Below are 16,873 nucleotides of genomic sequence, written 5' to 3' on the forward strand. Positions count from 1 at the left end.
TACCAATGTTGTCATAGTCAGACATATCTGTCACAGATTGATTGGTTAGGAAAAGGTCAAGTACATTTTCTCACTTGTTATATCCTTCAGCACCTGCTATAATATCCTTTATGACTCAGCCAGCCCAGTCAGGAGTGCTGTTACCAAGCCAATCTTGGTGATGAATATTGAAATGCCCAATCCAAAGTATTCTGTGCCCTTGCCACCCTCAGTGCATTGTGCAAGTGGTATCCAACATGGAGGAGAACTAATTTGCCAGCTGAATTTGGCAGGTAGGCAGTATGTGGTAATCCGCAGGGGGTTATGTGCCGCTATTTGTCAATGTCTAGTTTACTAACCCAGTGACAGTAGCATTACCTCTACTCCCGGATCCTGACATTCCTCTCTTACACCACATAGACTGAAGTGATTCAAGAACATGACTACCAGAATGTTCTCAAGGGAAATTAGGTTTTGGTAATAAATGGTGACCTTGCCATTGATGCTTAGCCCCAAGAATACAAAGAATGCTGTGTCTGTCCCACAGTCAGTATGTCAGAGTACCTTTATATATACCTTTATATATGATATCATCACTGCTTCACAGGGTGTGGTCTGAGATTATGAAATTCTGACATTTCATAGTGTAAACAGTGTCAAGGTAAGAGGTTGATGATTTAGTACTGAACTATTTCACCCAAAGGGTTATGAATCTGAAGAGAGGAAAAAAAATTGAAAAGGTCACGAGGAGCAACATTTTCACACAGAGGGTAGTTCGTATGTGGAATGAACTGCCAAAAGAAATGGTAGACTTTGGTACAGTTATAACATTTAAAGATATTTTAAAGGATTGAATATGAATTGGAAAGTTTTAGAAGGATATGCACTGATCACAGGCAAGTGGGACTAGTTTCATTTGAGAAACTTGGCATGGATGAGTTGGACTAAAGGGTCTGTTCTTGTGCTGTATGACTCTATGACTCTAAATGGTCCATCGTTGTGTTGCACACATGGTCCTGTGAACTCTGTTGACCCTGAGCTCCTCTGCTGGAAACTTATCTCGAGAACTGCTGTTCCTAACCTCTTATCAGGAGTGCTTTCACATTGAAATCTGCAAATGAGTGATGTTTGTCTTATAGCTTACTTTTTTTAATTTTATAAACATAAGCAGTAGAGTTCTTACAATAGACATTTTCAATAGGCAGGTGTAAGTGTTATGGCAAAAAGTTATGAGGCTGGCTGACAATCCAATATGCTGCTGATGCTCAAACAGACACGACTGCCTGAAATGTATTTTCCCATTGTACCATCTTTTTCCAACTGTTTAGTAACTAAACATTTCCCCTTTCTTTATTTCTCTTTGTGCATGATTTGATTCTATTTCGTTCCATTCCATTTTCTTCTCTGACATTCTACTGTTTCTGTCTCAATCATTGTACTAAATGTCATTGCTTTGAGATCTCCAAATGCTCTGTTATACTTATTGTAGCTTTATCATCATACAGTCCAGCAAATTGCAAGCCATAATATATAATATACCAGCCATAAAATATAGGAGCAAAATTAAGCCACTTGGCCATTGAGTCTGCTGCACAATTAGATCGTGGCTGATAAGTTTCTCAACCCCATTCTCCTGACTTTTCACCATAACCCTTGATTCCCTTAATCAAGAAACTCTCTCTGTCTTAAATACACTCAATGACTTGGTCTCCACAGCCCTCTGAGGTAATGGGTTCTACAGATTAACGACCCTCTTGCTGAATAAATTCTTCCACATTTCAGTTCTAAAGGGTTGTCCCTTCACTTTGAGACTTTGCCTAGGGCTCAAGTCTAGCATACTAGTGGAAACATCTTCTCCATGTCCACTCTATCCAGGCCTCCCAGTATTCTATAGATTTCAATCCGATCCCCTCCCCCCATCCTTCTCAGCTATATCAAGTACAGGCCCAGAGACCTCAAGCTCCCCTCTTTTAACAAGCCCTTCATCCCCAGTATCATTCTTGTAAACTTCATCCGAACCCCGTCCAACACCAACACATCCTTCAGATAAGGGGCCCAAATATTGCTGGTCTGATCAGAGCTTTATATAACCTCAGCAATACATTTCGGCTGTTGTAGTCTAGCCCTCTTGAAATGAATGCTAAGATTACATTTGCCTTCCTCATCACCAAGTGAACCTGCGTGTTAACTTTAAGAGAATCCTGAACTAGGACTCTTAAGTCCCTTTGTGCTTCAGATTTCCAAAGCATTTGTCCATTTAGAAAATAGTCAATACCTCTATTTTTCCTACAATAACATCATACTTTCCCACATTTCCATCTGCCACATTTGTGCCCACTCCTCTGGCCTGTCCAAATCCTTCTGCAGTCTCCCTGCTTCCAAAACACTACTTGTCCCTCGCCTATCTTTGTGTCATCTGCAAACTTAGCAACAATGTCCTCAGTTCCTTCATTCAGATTGTTAATGTATAATGTGAATAATTGTGGTCCTAACACTGACCCCTGTGGGACTCTACTAGTTACCAGCTGCCATTCTGAAGAATACCCATTCATGTCCTTCACATTCTCTGCCTTCTGCTAGTCAGCCAAACCTCTATCCTTGCCAGTACCTTGCCCTTAATACTATGGACACATCTTATGTCGCAGTCTCCTGTGTGGCACCTTGTCAAAGGCCTTCTAGAAATCTAAATAGATCACAACCATTGACTTTCCTTTGTCTCCTTGCTCATTATCTCCTCAAAGAATTCTAACAGATTTGTCAGTCATGATCTCCTCGTGATGAAACCATAAAATCAGCCCTATTTTACCATGCAATTCCATGTACTCTGCAATCTCATCTTTAAAAATAGTCTAAAATCTTACCAAGGACTGATGTCAGGCTAATCGGCCTATAGTTTCCTGTCTTCTGCCTGCCTCCCTTCTTAAGTGATGTGTTACATTCACCATTTTCCAGTCCTCTGAGACCCTCACTGATTCCAGTGATTCCTAAAAGGTCAACACCAATGCCTCCAATATCTCCTCAGCTACCTCTTTCAGAACTCTGGAGTGTAGTCCATCTGGGCCGGATGATGTATCCACCTTGTGACCTTTCAGCTACCCACACACCTTCTCCTTAGTGGTGGCGATTACGCTCACCTCTGCCCCCTAACTCTCTTGAAGTTCTGGTATGCTGCTGGTATCTTCCACTGTGAAAACTGATGCAAAGTACCTGTTCAGTTCCTCCACTATTTCTTTGTTCCCTAGTATTACTTTTCCAGTTTCTTTTTCTAGTGGTCTGATATCTAGTCTTGCCTCTCACTTACCTTTTAGATATCTAAAAGAAACTCTTGCAATCCTCTTTTATATAACTGGCTAGCTTCCTCTCATATTTCATCTCCTCTTAGTTATCGTCTCATCAGTTTAGTCATTCTTTGCTGGTTTTTAATGGCTTCCCAATCCTTTGGCTTCCCACTGACTTTTGCCACATTGTATTGTTTTTTTATTGCTTTTGTGCTGTCCCTGACTTCCCTTCTCAGCCATGTTTGCCTCGTTCTCCCCTTAGTATGTTTTTTACTTCCTTGGAATAAATTTCTGCTATAGCCCCTGAATTACCCTAGAAACTCCTGTCATCACTGCTCCACTACTTACCCTACTAGGCTTCCATTCCAATCAACTCTAGCCAGCTTCTCCCTCATCTCTTTGCTTTACTCAGTTGTAATACTGTTATAACTGATTCCAGCTTCTCTCTCTCAAACTGCAGGGTGATTTCTATCATATTATGATCACTGCCCTGTGGGGTTCCTTCCCCTTCAGCTCCCTAATCAAGTCTGCCTCATTACACATCACCAAATTCAGAATTGTCTGTTCCCTAGTGGGCTTTATCATAAGCTGCTCCAATAATCCATCTTGTAGACATTTCACGAATTCCTTTTCTTCAAGTCAGCTACCAACCTGATTTTCCCAGCCCACCCATGTATTGAAGTCATCCATGATTATTGTAACAGTGCCTTTCTTATAGGTCTTTGTCTGTCTCCAGATTAGTTCCTTCCTACATCCTGACAATTTCTAGAAGCCCCTTAACACAATTCCAATCAGGATCTTTTTTTCCTTTGCAATTCCTCATCTTTACCCACACCGATTCTACACCCTCTGACTATATTTCACTTCCTGCTCTTGATTTAATTTCATTTCTACTAACAAGGCAATCCATTCCCTCTGCCCATCTGCCTACCCTTTCAATAGGATGCATATCTTTAGATATTTAGTGCCTAGCCTTGATCCCCTTGTCTGTAATACCCACAACATTGTACCTGCCAATTTCAATCATGTTAAAATCTAATTTTCCCAGTTTCATATACGTGTAACACCCTCAGTCCTGCATTGACTGCACTCCTTTTCATAACTTGCTGTGCCTGAAGTTAGATTCGTGATTCTTCCCATACTCTCCATCGTATTACTTGATCTGGAGACTTTAATACCATTTGCTGAGCCCACTCCCCCCTTTAACTTTATTCTATACTTTTCCTTGCAACTTAACCCACCTCCTCCCCACTATTTTGTTTAAAGCCTATCTGCAGCTATAGGTATGCGATTAGGACTCTGTCTGGAGACTGTCTCATTGAAAAAGTTACCTTCTTGCCCAGTCCTGGTACCAATGTCTCATGAATTTGCATATGTTTCTCCCACACCAATTTGATGAACATGAGATTAGATTAGATTACTTACAGTGTGGATACAGGCCCTTCGGCCCAACAAGTCCACACCGACCCTCCGAAGAGCAACCCATTCAGACCCCTACATTTACCCCTTCAACTAACACTATGGGCGATTTAGCATGGCCAATTCACCTAACCTGCAATTTACAGTTTACCTGTGAAGTCACTTTTTTGTGCTGTAGCCCTAATTGGGTTTCAATTTATCCTGTTTAAAAAAAGCTCATCTTCACCCCTGCACTGAATTCCTGAACTACAAACTCACTAGGGCTGTCTCTCACTTTGGACTGTGTCTCCTTCCTGACTGTGCAAAGCTTAGAGATGAAAGAAAATATCCTATTAACAAGTAATTATTGAGCAAAATCTGGGCCATTCTAACAGTGTAATCTTTTCTCAGGCATAATTATCTAAAAAGCCTCTGTGACATACAATCTCAGATATATTTGATTCTGTACTGCATATATCTTTACCTAAAAATAATTCTAGTCTCATTTCCTTCTCAGTTTGAATTTTTATTTATTATTTATGGAAAGCAGATCCTGAAGTCAAGCAATAGCCTTCTCAGATTGGTCCACCATTAAGTGTATGGACACTCCTTGGTAATGTGCATAGTATTTTTTGTTTCTGTCTAAAAGTGCATAAAGGGTTTATATGAAGGCTTCAGCAATGGGATGGGCTGCACAGACCCTTGGCCTGTCCTGAACCAGTTTGGTAAAGCCAACTCTTGTTGGAGTAATTCAAAGCCTGCCATTCGACAGATGGAATTTGTCACAAGGAAATTGGTGGTGGCTTCCTACAGAAGGATGTAAATTTTATTAATGACTTGGAAGAGGGAGTTGAAGGGTGGGTCAGTAAATTTGCAGATGATACGAAGATTGGTGGAGTTGTGATAATGAGGAGGGCTGTTGTTGGCTGTAAAGGGACTTAGATATGATGCAGAGCTGGGCTGAGCTGGCAGATGGGGTTCAACTCTGCCAAGTGTGAGGTTGTCCATTTTGGAAGGACAAATAAGAATGCGGAATACAGGGTTAACGGTAGAGTTCTTAGTAAGGTGGAGGAGCAGAGAGATCTTGGGGTCTATGTTCATAGATCTTTGAAAGTTGCCACTCAGGTGGATAGAGCTTGTAAGAAGGCCTATGGTGTATTAGCGTTCATTAGCAGAGGGATTGAATTCAAGAGTCGTGAGGTGATGTTGCAGCTGTATAGGACCTTGGTAAGGCCACATTTGGAGTATGTGCAGTTCTGGTCACCTCATTTTAGGAAAGATTTGGAATCTTTGGAGAGGGTGCAGAGGAGATTTACCAGGATGTTGCCTGGAATGGAGAATAGGTCGTACGAGGATAGGTTGAGAGTGCTAGGCCTTTTCTCATTGGAACAGCGAAGGATGATGGGTGACTTGATAGAGGTTTATAAGATGATCAGGTGAATAGATAGACAGTCAGAGACTTTTTCCCTGGGTACAACAGAGTGTTACAAGGGACATAAATTTAAGGTGAAGGGTGGAAAGTTTAGGGGGGGATGTCAGGGGTAGGTTCTTTACCCAGAGAGTGGCAGAGTCAGAATCATTGGTGACCTTCAAGCGGCAATTGGATAGGTACATGGATAGGTGCTTAAGCTAGGACAAATATTCGGCACAACATCGTGGTCCAAAGGACCTGTTCTGTGCTGTATTGTTCTATGTTCTATGTTCTATCTCCCAGCAGACATCCTTTGGATTAATGAAAGGAGACATGAGAGGGCACTAAGATGTTTAACCAGGAAGAATATTGAAACAAAATTGGAATATAAGTAATGAAATTTTGTACAGACTACTTTAAAACCCATCAAAATTAAAAGCAAAGAACTGAAAGAACTGTGGGTGCTGGAAAATCAGAAACAAAGATGGAAATTACTGGAAAAACTCAGCAGGTCTGGCAGCATCTGAGAAGAGAAATCAGAGTTAACATTTTGGATCCAATGACCTTTCTTCAGAACTGGAGAATTGAAAGCACTTCTCTTGGCTTGAAGATTATTATAATCTATAAATGCTCAAAAGTAAAAGTTAAAGGTAGACTAGCATCTGATTGGAATATAACATTAGTTACATGTTGGTATAGTTGCTTTGAGTAAAATGCTTGCACAGAAGAGTAAATACTGGTCACATAGAATTACAAACTATTAATTCAGCCATGCAGCAGAATGACAGAGCAGCATCTGCTCTGGAAAAGACCCAAAGGCAGCAGACATGATTTGATGAAAATTCAAAAGTGCATGGATTTTATTTTGAAACAATTTATCCATAAATGTGTTTATCAGAAAGTATCTAAAGTTATAAAATATCTCCTCAGTAAACATGCTCAAGTTTGCATTTTCTGTTTTCTTAAAAATCTTGTTTTTTCTATTTCAGGTATTTTTTTTCTCTGTGCATTGCAAGCACACAGCTATCTACTATCTCCTCTGCTATTCATTATTTAAGCTTGAAAGCCTTTATCAGGGAGCTCAGCTGCTTGAGAATGTGAATGTGTGAAAGCTGATTACAGAATTTACAGCAGTTGACTCTTTGAAACATATATTTTTATTAACTGCATCAGTCTACCTCCTTTCATTGAATAGGTTTTCCTAGAATTCCTTGGCGAATTAGAATTTAATGTATGTAGATTACGTAGTGATGCAATTAACCTTTCCAGTTGTTTACCATGAGCCTGTTTGAATAATATTGCAGAGCTCAGTAGTTAATTACCATTTAAAGGCTTGATACAATGAACACAATCTGATTTTATGCTTAGGTAGATTCAGTATTCCAAGCATCTGCAGTGTGACTGTGCATGTCACTGCATTTATAAGAATGTTATTTTCCATACAGCTGTGCTTCTTAAACAACCTTTACAATGGCAAAAAGAAAGGAAACATACTATCTAACTAACATAGTTAATCAAAGTCAGCAGTCTGTTTAATCCATGAAGCAGTTCCATTACAGCGCCTAAAATTGTTAGGTTTGACTGTGGAAAAAAAACAGTTCCTAATTTACAATTGTTGATTAAAATTTTTAAAGGGGTTGACCAGGATGGTGTGTGGTTATTTTAATAGTTATGCCCAAAGGCAGACTTTACAGAATGAATCCGAAGCCTGTTACAGAAGCCATTTATCTAGTTTAGAACTGAGTAAATCAAATTTATTGAACTTGACCAACTGTGTAACGTTGTCTTTTTTATTTCACTAACAAAATTGTTTGTTTGCCTCAGTGACGAGTACTCAAATACCAAATATCTTTGATACTCACCAAAACATAACATGTTGAAGCAACCTACCTCGTAGCCCCAGACACTCTTCACACAAATAAAACTAACTGTTTGGCTATGAATGTTCTGGAATTCACAAAAAGCAATACCTTCTGAACTATAACTCACCTGGAAGGCAGTGATGGAGCTGTGCATCATACTGCAGGAAGACATGCAAGCTGCTGCTACAAAAAAAGATACAGGAGATGATAGCTACCTTGAATTGTTTTTGCCTTAAGGTCTTTGCAGGAGGTTGTTGGAAACATCAATAACAATATATATCGCAATGTTGCATGAAATAGATGACCAATTCCTATTTGAGAGCAAGTAGATACATTATTTTCTCCATGGATAACAGAAAGTGTCTTAAAAGTTGAATGTAGAGATTCAATTTAAACAGTTTTGACTGCAATCAATATAGTGAATATGTTGAGCTTCATTGGAAGATAAGATAAGCTCGAATACACTAGTTATGCAACAGGAACATACAACTGTAGCAAGCAGTAATCCAGATCATACAGGACAGCTAGGATACACTTTGTTCCTTTTTTCCTTCATCTTTCATTCTTGGTGCATTGATTTACCTCAAAATCCTCTAAAATATCAGTGAGTTCTAGTCCATAGACAATCTGGATCCACCATGAGAAGTTTGATTTTATCTAAAGCTTGTGCATCTGCAGTCCTTCCAAACCTTTTCCTTTGTAATCTTGTTTAGGGGTGGGCCTGAGGTTTATTTCTTATGAGGCTTTGTTGTCCTGTTGAGGTTCTCCTTTAATACAAGTTGTTCAATAATATCTTGAGTTCTTTGCTCAAACAAAGCGTTTTCTTTTCCCAGAGTAGAGGCCATAGGTTTAAGGTGTGAGGGGAAAGATATAACAGACCAAAGGGGCAATTTTTTCATGCAGAGGGTGCTGCATGTATGGAATGAGCTGCCAGAGGAATTAGTGGAGACGGGTACAGTTGCAATATTTACAAGGCTTCTGTATGGGTACATGAATAGAAAAGGTTTAGTTGCCAAATGCTGCCAAATGGGACAAGACTAATTTAGGATATCTGGTCTGCAAAGAGTCTGTTTGGACCAAAGAGTCTGTTTCCATGCTGTATAACTCTTTGACTCTATGAAAAGATCCACATTCTTATCACCTTCCAACATGATAAGAATATTTTCCCTGCTTATTTATCCCTTGTTTGGAGTATTGCATACAGTTTTGATCCTTTTACTTGTTAAGGAATGCACTCGCATTGGAGGCAGTTCAGAGGAGATTCACTAGATTGATTTTAGAGTTGAGGGGTTAGTTTTATGAATTAGATAAATGCAAGGTTTTGCAATTTGATACGACAAACAAGGGTAGGGTTTGTATAATTAATGGTAGGGCTTTGGGTAGTGTTCTTGAACAGAGGAACCTAGCAGTGCAGGTACATAATTCTTTGATGTTTGCATCATGTTTAGACAGGGTAGTTAAAAAGGATTTGGCACACTTGTTTTCATTGCTCAGTCCTTTGAGTGTATGAGTTGGGAAGTCATGTTGAGGTTGTATAGGACATTGTGAGGCCTCTCCTGGAATACTGCCCTATCCAGTTCTGATTGCCCAGTTATAGGAAGGATATTATTAAGCTGGAGAAGGTTCAGAAGAGATTTACCAGGGTGTTGCTGGGTATGGAAGATTTGAATTGTAAAGGAAGGTTGGATAGGCTGAGACCTTTTCACTGGAGCGTAAAAGGTTGAGATGCGATAGAAGTTTATAAAACAATGAGGGGTATATGGTAGATGCCTTTTCCCTAGGATGGGGGATTTCAAGACTAGGGGGCACATTTTTAAGGTGAGAGGAGGGAAATTTTAAAAAGACATGAGGGGCAAATGTTTTACACAGCTGGTGGTTTGCATGTGGAATGAACTTCCTGAGAATGTGGTGGATGTGGGTACAATTACAATGTTTAAAATACATTTGGATAAATACATAAACATAAAAGGCTTGGAGAGATATGGGCCAGAGGTGGGCAGGTAGCATTTTAATTTGGGATTATGTTTGGCATAGATTGGACAGAAGGATCTGTTTCCATGCTGAATGACTCTATGACTGTATCAGAGAGATTGAGCATTTTCTAAGGTTTAGAAGAATGAGAGAAGATCTAGTCAAGCTATATAAGATGCTAAAGGAGATTGACAAAGTAGACATAGAGAAGATGTTTCCTCTTGTGGGGAAAAAAACAAGAGATCTAGAACAAGAAGTCAGAATTTTAAGATAAGGGGTGGCAGATTAAAAACTTTTAATGAGGAGGAGAAATTGTTCCTCTGAAAGGGTTGTGAATCTATGGAATTCAGTATCCTAGAGTGTGGTGGATGCTGGTGCACTGAGTCAATTTAAGAAGGAGATAGTTACATTTTTAATTAGTAATGGGTTGAATGGTTCTGGGGAATGGGCAGGAAAATGGAGTTGAGGCTGAGATGAGATCAGCCTTGATTGTATTAAATGGCATGCAGCTCAAGGGCCGAATTGCCTACTCCTGTTTCCAGTTCTTATGCTCTTATGTTTTCCTGATAAGCTTCATAATTTTTTTAAGAACACAGCAGCTTCAAGTACAAAATTATGAATTAGGAACAGGAGTAGGTACCTCAAGTCTAATTGGTATTTGATAAGATTACTTTGATTAATTGCAAACACTTTCCTGCTCCCAATGATACTCTTTTACTCCTTTACTAGTCAATAATCTACCTGTTCTCAAAACATTTCAGAAGTATTTAGCTGTGCACTTCTAATGCTAAAGCACACAGGCTATGGACCAAGTGCTGGAACATGGAATGAAAGAGGAATCATTTTTTTGTGTCTACCGCAGACTAGATGGGCTGAAGAGTTTGTTTTGTATGTAGACTCTATGACTACCTTTGCATTAAAAATAATCAGTGACCCTGCCTGCAATGCCTTTTGCAGCAGCGAATTCCACAGCCTCATGACCCCCCTGAAAGAAATAAGATTTCTATCTCTGGCTTAAATGGCGGGACCCTTAATTGTTTTTAAAATTGTATTTCCTGGTTCTAGTTTCTCCCACAGTGGAAATATCCTTTCAGCATTCACTTTGTCAAGTCCCTTTCGGATCTTCTTTGTCAAATAAGATTACTTCTCATTCTTCTACGCTGCAATGTTAAAGGCTCAACCGTTCCTCATTAGGTAACACCTACACCCCAGAAGTCACTCAGATGCACCTTCTTTGAACTGCATTTAGAATAAATAACAATACAGCACAGGAATAGGCCCTTTGGTCCACCAACCCTATGCTGACACATGATACCTATCTAAAAATCTTTTGCCTCTATCAGTCCATATCCCTCAATTCCCCGTCTAATCATCTGTCAAAATACCTTTTAAGCATTGCCATTGTATCTGCTTCTACCGCCTCCTCTGCCAGAGCATTCCAAGCACTTACCACCTTCTGTGTCAAAATCTTGCAACTCACATCTCACAACTTTCCCCCTTTTACCTTAAACCTATGTTCCCTAGTACTTGACATTTCTAGCCTGGAAAAAAGACTTGGACTATCCAGTCTATCGATACCTCTCATAATTGTGTAAACTTCTATCAGGTGGCCCCTCAGCCTCTGACATTAAACAAACCAAATTTGTCCAACCTCTCCTCATGGCTTATACCTTCCAAACCAGGCAACATCCTGGTAAGATTTTTCTCTACCCTCTCCAAAGTCTCCACATCCTTCTGTAGTGTGGCTACCAGAACTGTACATAATATTCCATATATAGCTGAATTAAAGTTCTATACAGCTGCAACATGACCTGTCAATTTTTACACTCTATGCTCGGACTGATGAAGGCAGGTGTATTGCAGAGGAGGAAGTGCTGGATATCTTGAAACGGGTAAAGGTGGATAGATCCCCAGGACCTGATCAAGTGTACCCGAGAACTCTGTGGGAAACTACAGAAGTGATTGCTGGGCCTCTTGCTGAGATATTTGTATCATTGATCCTCACAGGTGAGGTGCCGGAAGACTGGAAATTGGTTAACGTGGTGCCACTGTTTAAGAAGGGTGGTAAGGACAAGCCAGGGAACTATAGACCAATGAGCCTGACCTTGGTGATGGGCAAGTTGTTGGAGGGAATCCTGAGGGACAGGATGTACATGTATTTGGAAAGGCAAGAACTGATTCGGCAGAGTGAACATGGCTTTGTGTGTGGGAAATCGTGTCTCACAAACTGGATTGAGTTTTTTGAAGAAGTAACAAAGAGGATTGATGAGGGCAGAGCGGTGGATGTGATCTATATGGACTTCAGTAAGGCGTTCGACAAGGTTTCCCATGGGAGACTGAGAAGCAAGTTTAGATCTCATGGAATACAAGGAGAACTAGCCATTTGGATACAGAAGGTAGAAGACAGAGGGTGATGGTGGAGGGTTGTTTTTCAGACTGGAGGCCTGTGACCAGTGGAGTGCCACAAGGATCGGTGCTGGGTCCTATACTTTTTGACACTTATGTAAATGATTTGGATACGAGCATAAGAGGTACAGTTAGTAAGTTTGCAGATTACACCAAAATTGGAGGTGTAGTGGACAGCAAAAAGAGTTACCTCAGATTACAACAGGATCTTGACAAGATGGGCCAATGAGCTGAGAAGTGGCAGATGGAGTTTGATCCAGATAAATGTGAGGTGCTGCATTTTGGGGAAGCAAATCTTAGCAGGACTTATACACTTAATGGTAAGGTCCTAGGGAGTGTTACTGAACAAAGAGACCTTAGAGTGCAGGTTCATTGCTCCTTGAAAGTGGAGTCACAGGTGTAGATAGGATAGTGAAGAAGGTGTTTGGTATGCTTTCCTTTATTGGTCAGAGTATTGAGTACAGGAGTTGGGAGGTCATGTTGCAGCTGTACAGGACATTGATTAGGCCACTGTTGGAATATTGCATGCAATTCTGGTCTCCTTCCTATCGGAAAAATGTTGTGAAACTTGAAAGATGTACAAGGATATTGCCTGGATTGGAGGATTTGAGCTACGGGGAGAGGCTGAACAGGCTGGGGCTGTTTTCCCTGGAGCGTCGGAGGCTGAGGGGTGACCTTATAGAGGTTTACAAAATTATGAGGGGCATGGATAGGGTAAATAGACAAAGTATTTTTCCTGAGGTCGGGGAGTCCAGAACTAGAGGACATAGGTTTAAGGTGAGAGGGGAAATATATAAAAGAGACCTAAGGGGCAACCTTTTCACACAGAGGGTGGTACTTGTATGTAATGAGCTGCTAGAGGAAGTGGTGGAGGCTGGTTCAATTGCAACATTTTAAGAGGCATTTGGATGGGTATATGAATAGGCAGGGTTTGGAGGTATATGGACCGGGTGTCGGCAAGTGGGACTAGATTGGGTTGGGATATCTGGTCAGCATAGACTGGTTGGACCGTAGGGTCTGTTTCCATGCTGTACATCTCTATGACTCTATTCCTTCTTGACCACCTTAGCCACTTGTGTTGCCCCTTTCAGGGAACTGTGGACCTATACTCCTAAATCCCTCTGTATCTTGGTGCTGCTGAAGGTTCTGTAATTTACTGTATGCCTCCCTCTTGCATTAGACCTTCCAACATGCAGAAGGGGAGGTGTGAGGGCTGAGTGGTATTGTCGCTGGACTGTTAACCCAGAGACGCAGATAATGTTCTGGGGACTTGGGTTTGAATCCTGCCCTAGCAGTTGGTGAAATTCAATAGAAAATCTGTAAGTGAGTTTAACGATGACAATGAAACCATTGTTGATTGTCAGGAAAAACCCAGCTGGTGCACTAACATTCTTTAAGGAAGAAAACTGCTGATCTTAGCTGGTCTGGCCTACATGCGACTCCAGCAATGTGGATGACTCTAACTGCCCTCTGTGAGTTAAGGTGGAGTTGGTTAAGGGGCCAGGGTCACATGTAGATGGAATGCCAGGTAAGTTGGGTGCAATTTGGATATGGTGCCAGGTAGGTGATGGAGTGCTTAGAGTAGGTGGGGGGAATATTAGTGGGGAGTGTTGGAGGTATGTGGTTGTTCCGGTTGGCAGTAGACAAGGGTTTTTCAGGGTCAGAAACACCAGGGGAGATGTTGGCACCAGCTGGTGGTGGGAAATGTCAGGGTTGAAGAGGGCCTCTTTGAATCATATTGGGTTGGGAGGTTCTGGTCAGGTATTTATGTTTGTCAGTGATCCAGGAAGTGTAAGAGGACAGGGAGGTACAGTTGAGCATGTGTATGGTAAGTTAGGGGATCAGCTTAATAGTTACTCTGAGTTAGATTAAGCTTTTAGTCATTAACTTTCCCTGGGCAACTATTAATAGAAGTGGAGCCCTCTGAATTCTCCACCTTTAGTGGATTATTTCAGAGAATTCCATATGCAGCAGAATTGCTCATCAGAATCTTCAATTTTCCAGGCAGTACCCATAGAGTTAGAGTCCTGATGCACAACTCATGTTGGTGTTGTTGTAACAATTATTTGCCCATTTGAATTTCTGGGCCATTGGTCTTTTCTTAAATAAGAAGATAAAAAACTACACAGTACTCTCAATATGGTCTCCTCGTTGCCCTCTGTAACTGTGACAAAAGATCTCTCTTTTCATGGGCTCTGAAGAAGACCGCTTGCTCCGAAACATTAACGCTACTTTCTCCCCATTGGTGCTGCCAGATCTGCTGAGTTTTTCCAGCAATTTCTGTTTTTGTCTCTGATTTCCAGCATCCACAGTTGTTTTGTTTTTATTATCTCTATTTTCATATTCCATTCCTGTTGCAAATAATAATAATATTCCATTAGCCTTCCTAATCACTTGCTGTACCTGCACACTGACTTCATGTGGTTTCCTCGGTGCAGGCACAATGGGCCGAATGAACTCCTGTACCTTAACACATCTATGACTCAATATGCTGGGACACCTGAATCCTTTCATAGCTCTTAATTCTGCAATATCTCGCCATTCAAATAATATATATTTTTAAAATTCCTGTTGAAATGAACAACTTCTGTCCCTCAAACTGAACGTTATGTCATAGCTACTTAGAAGCACCTTTACAACAACAAGTACTAAGGTTTGTGAGTTTCTGCCTTGGGTCTTCATGTGACTGAAAGGTGGATTCTGAACCCTTAGATCTTTGGGCACATGTTAGGTGGGTCATTCACATGATAGTGTGACCCAGGATTTGTTTCCTCTGCTTTTTGTCACTGCTGTCACTTTGCCTCATCATTAAAGTGTTTGGGCATGATGCAGTTTGATGTCACCGTTTTATGTATTGGTAGCAAACCCTTTCCAATCAATAATTTCAATACTCCTTGATTCAAGGAGAGATTGGAGTGACTTGATTGTTTTGTTCTACCCAGCATGCTTGTCACCTGAGATTGTGAAAAAAGGATCTGGTGGAGTCAATGTTTTTCGGCTGTATGGATGCAGAATGCAGTCCTTTTACAATTTAACCAAGGCGAAAGTGAAGACTGCAGATGCTGCAGATCAGAGTCAAGATTAGAGTTGTGCTGGAAAAGCACAGCAGGTCAGGCACAAGATGAGAAGCAGGAAAATCAAAGTTTCGGGCAAAGGCCCTTCATCAGTATTCCATGCTACAATCAGATTCATCGTCAAGCATGGCATAAGCAAGCTTTTTTTAACCCTACTTTGAGCATAATCCAGGGTTTCCTAGATCATATGCAATGGTGCAATCTTTACAATTCAATAATGAAAATATTGCAAGAACAGACAACAGAAGGACACCTGGAGGAGATTGCTGAACAACTGGCAATGCAATAACTCTGTACCTAACTATAAGGTCCATTGTTTATACCAATTACAGAACATTTATTCCTAACAATGCTAAGAATTTTCCGCATTACCACCAGTGACATTCAATATGCCCACCTTACATATCTGCTAATCTGACTGTGCCTTGTTATGATATATTTGCTTTGTGTCCTGGGTCCAGTGTTGAGGCAAAGAAAGTATTGTTTTCACTTCATCAAGCAACTGGGAAATTTCCTTCTAGTAACAAATGATTTGAATATTTTTAAGCTTCAACCACAGCTCTGACTCAACTTGTTCTTCCCAGTCCATTTTAACAATGCTCAGAAGTTGTCTTCAACATGTCTCAAACAAAATTAAAAGATGTGAACTCATATCTGACCACTAAATAAGCCAATTCAAAATCTTACATTATACAGGCATTTAAAAAAATATTTTGAGTTGATTTAATCATTTTATGAAGGTGTTATAAAAGTTAATGTAAGTTTAAGTATGTTGACAACCTGATTATTTCTACTGAGGCACTTGTATCAATGATTTAAATGAACAAAGAATAGGAAAATTAAGTTGCTCAGTTCTCGTAGTTAATTTATTATGGATAGGAAATAAAGAAAACTAATGTAAATTGATTTTTAAACAAAAGCAGATTGAGTACTTCTGTGATTCCTGATGGCTAGCTCATGATGAAGATGATAGATGTCTACGGTCAGGCCACTCACTTGCCTATATTTTGATTCCTATGCTTCAAAAAGACTGAAGTATCACACAGAAAGTATTTTCTCCCAAAATTAAGATGTGCATATCGAGCATTATAGTGAGAAGCAAATTACAAAAATCCACACATGATATTAGAGGTATAATTATGTTGAAAGTGTGAGTGATCAGGATATACAACATTCTGGAATATTTTTCACAAATATCATAAGTGTAGAAATCATGTATAAGAGTAGACAATTGTGTCTACAGACCTGCACCAAAGTAATGGTTTTAGATTATCATAAATAGTACACAGCCTGAAAAGTTTTCTTACATTATTCGAGCCTCTGTGAGATTTTTAGTAGTTGCTTTTGATGTGAAGCAAAGTTTAAAATATTAATAATATACTCCAGTAACAGTTGGAATAGAAGAAGATGTAACCATGAATAACAACAATGCCAAATGACATTGCAGCATATCCATTACTGAAATATGTTTAGTGTCTCCATGTTTCAACTGTG

The 16,873-nt window shown here is 40.1% G+C and overlaps 1 protein-coding gene across 3 annotated transcripts in view; it reads left to right on the forward strand.

The window, feature by feature from the left end:
- Positions 1-16,873, forward strand: part of cacna2d3a (calcium channel, voltage-dependent, alpha 2/delta subunit 3a) — a 953,890-nt gene that overhangs the window by 476,962 nt on the left and 460,055 nt on the right. The gene's annotated exons all lie outside the window — the stretch shown is intronic.

This window comes from Hemiscyllium ocellatum, chromosome 14 (genome assembly GCF_020745735.1).
Source record: "Hemiscyllium ocellatum isolate sHemOce1 chromosome 14, sHemOce1.pat.X.cur, whole genome shotgun sequence".
NCBI classification, from domain to species: domain Eukaryota; kingdom Metazoa; phylum Chordata; class Chondrichthyes; order Orectolobiformes; family Hemiscylliidae; genus Hemiscyllium; species Hemiscyllium ocellatum.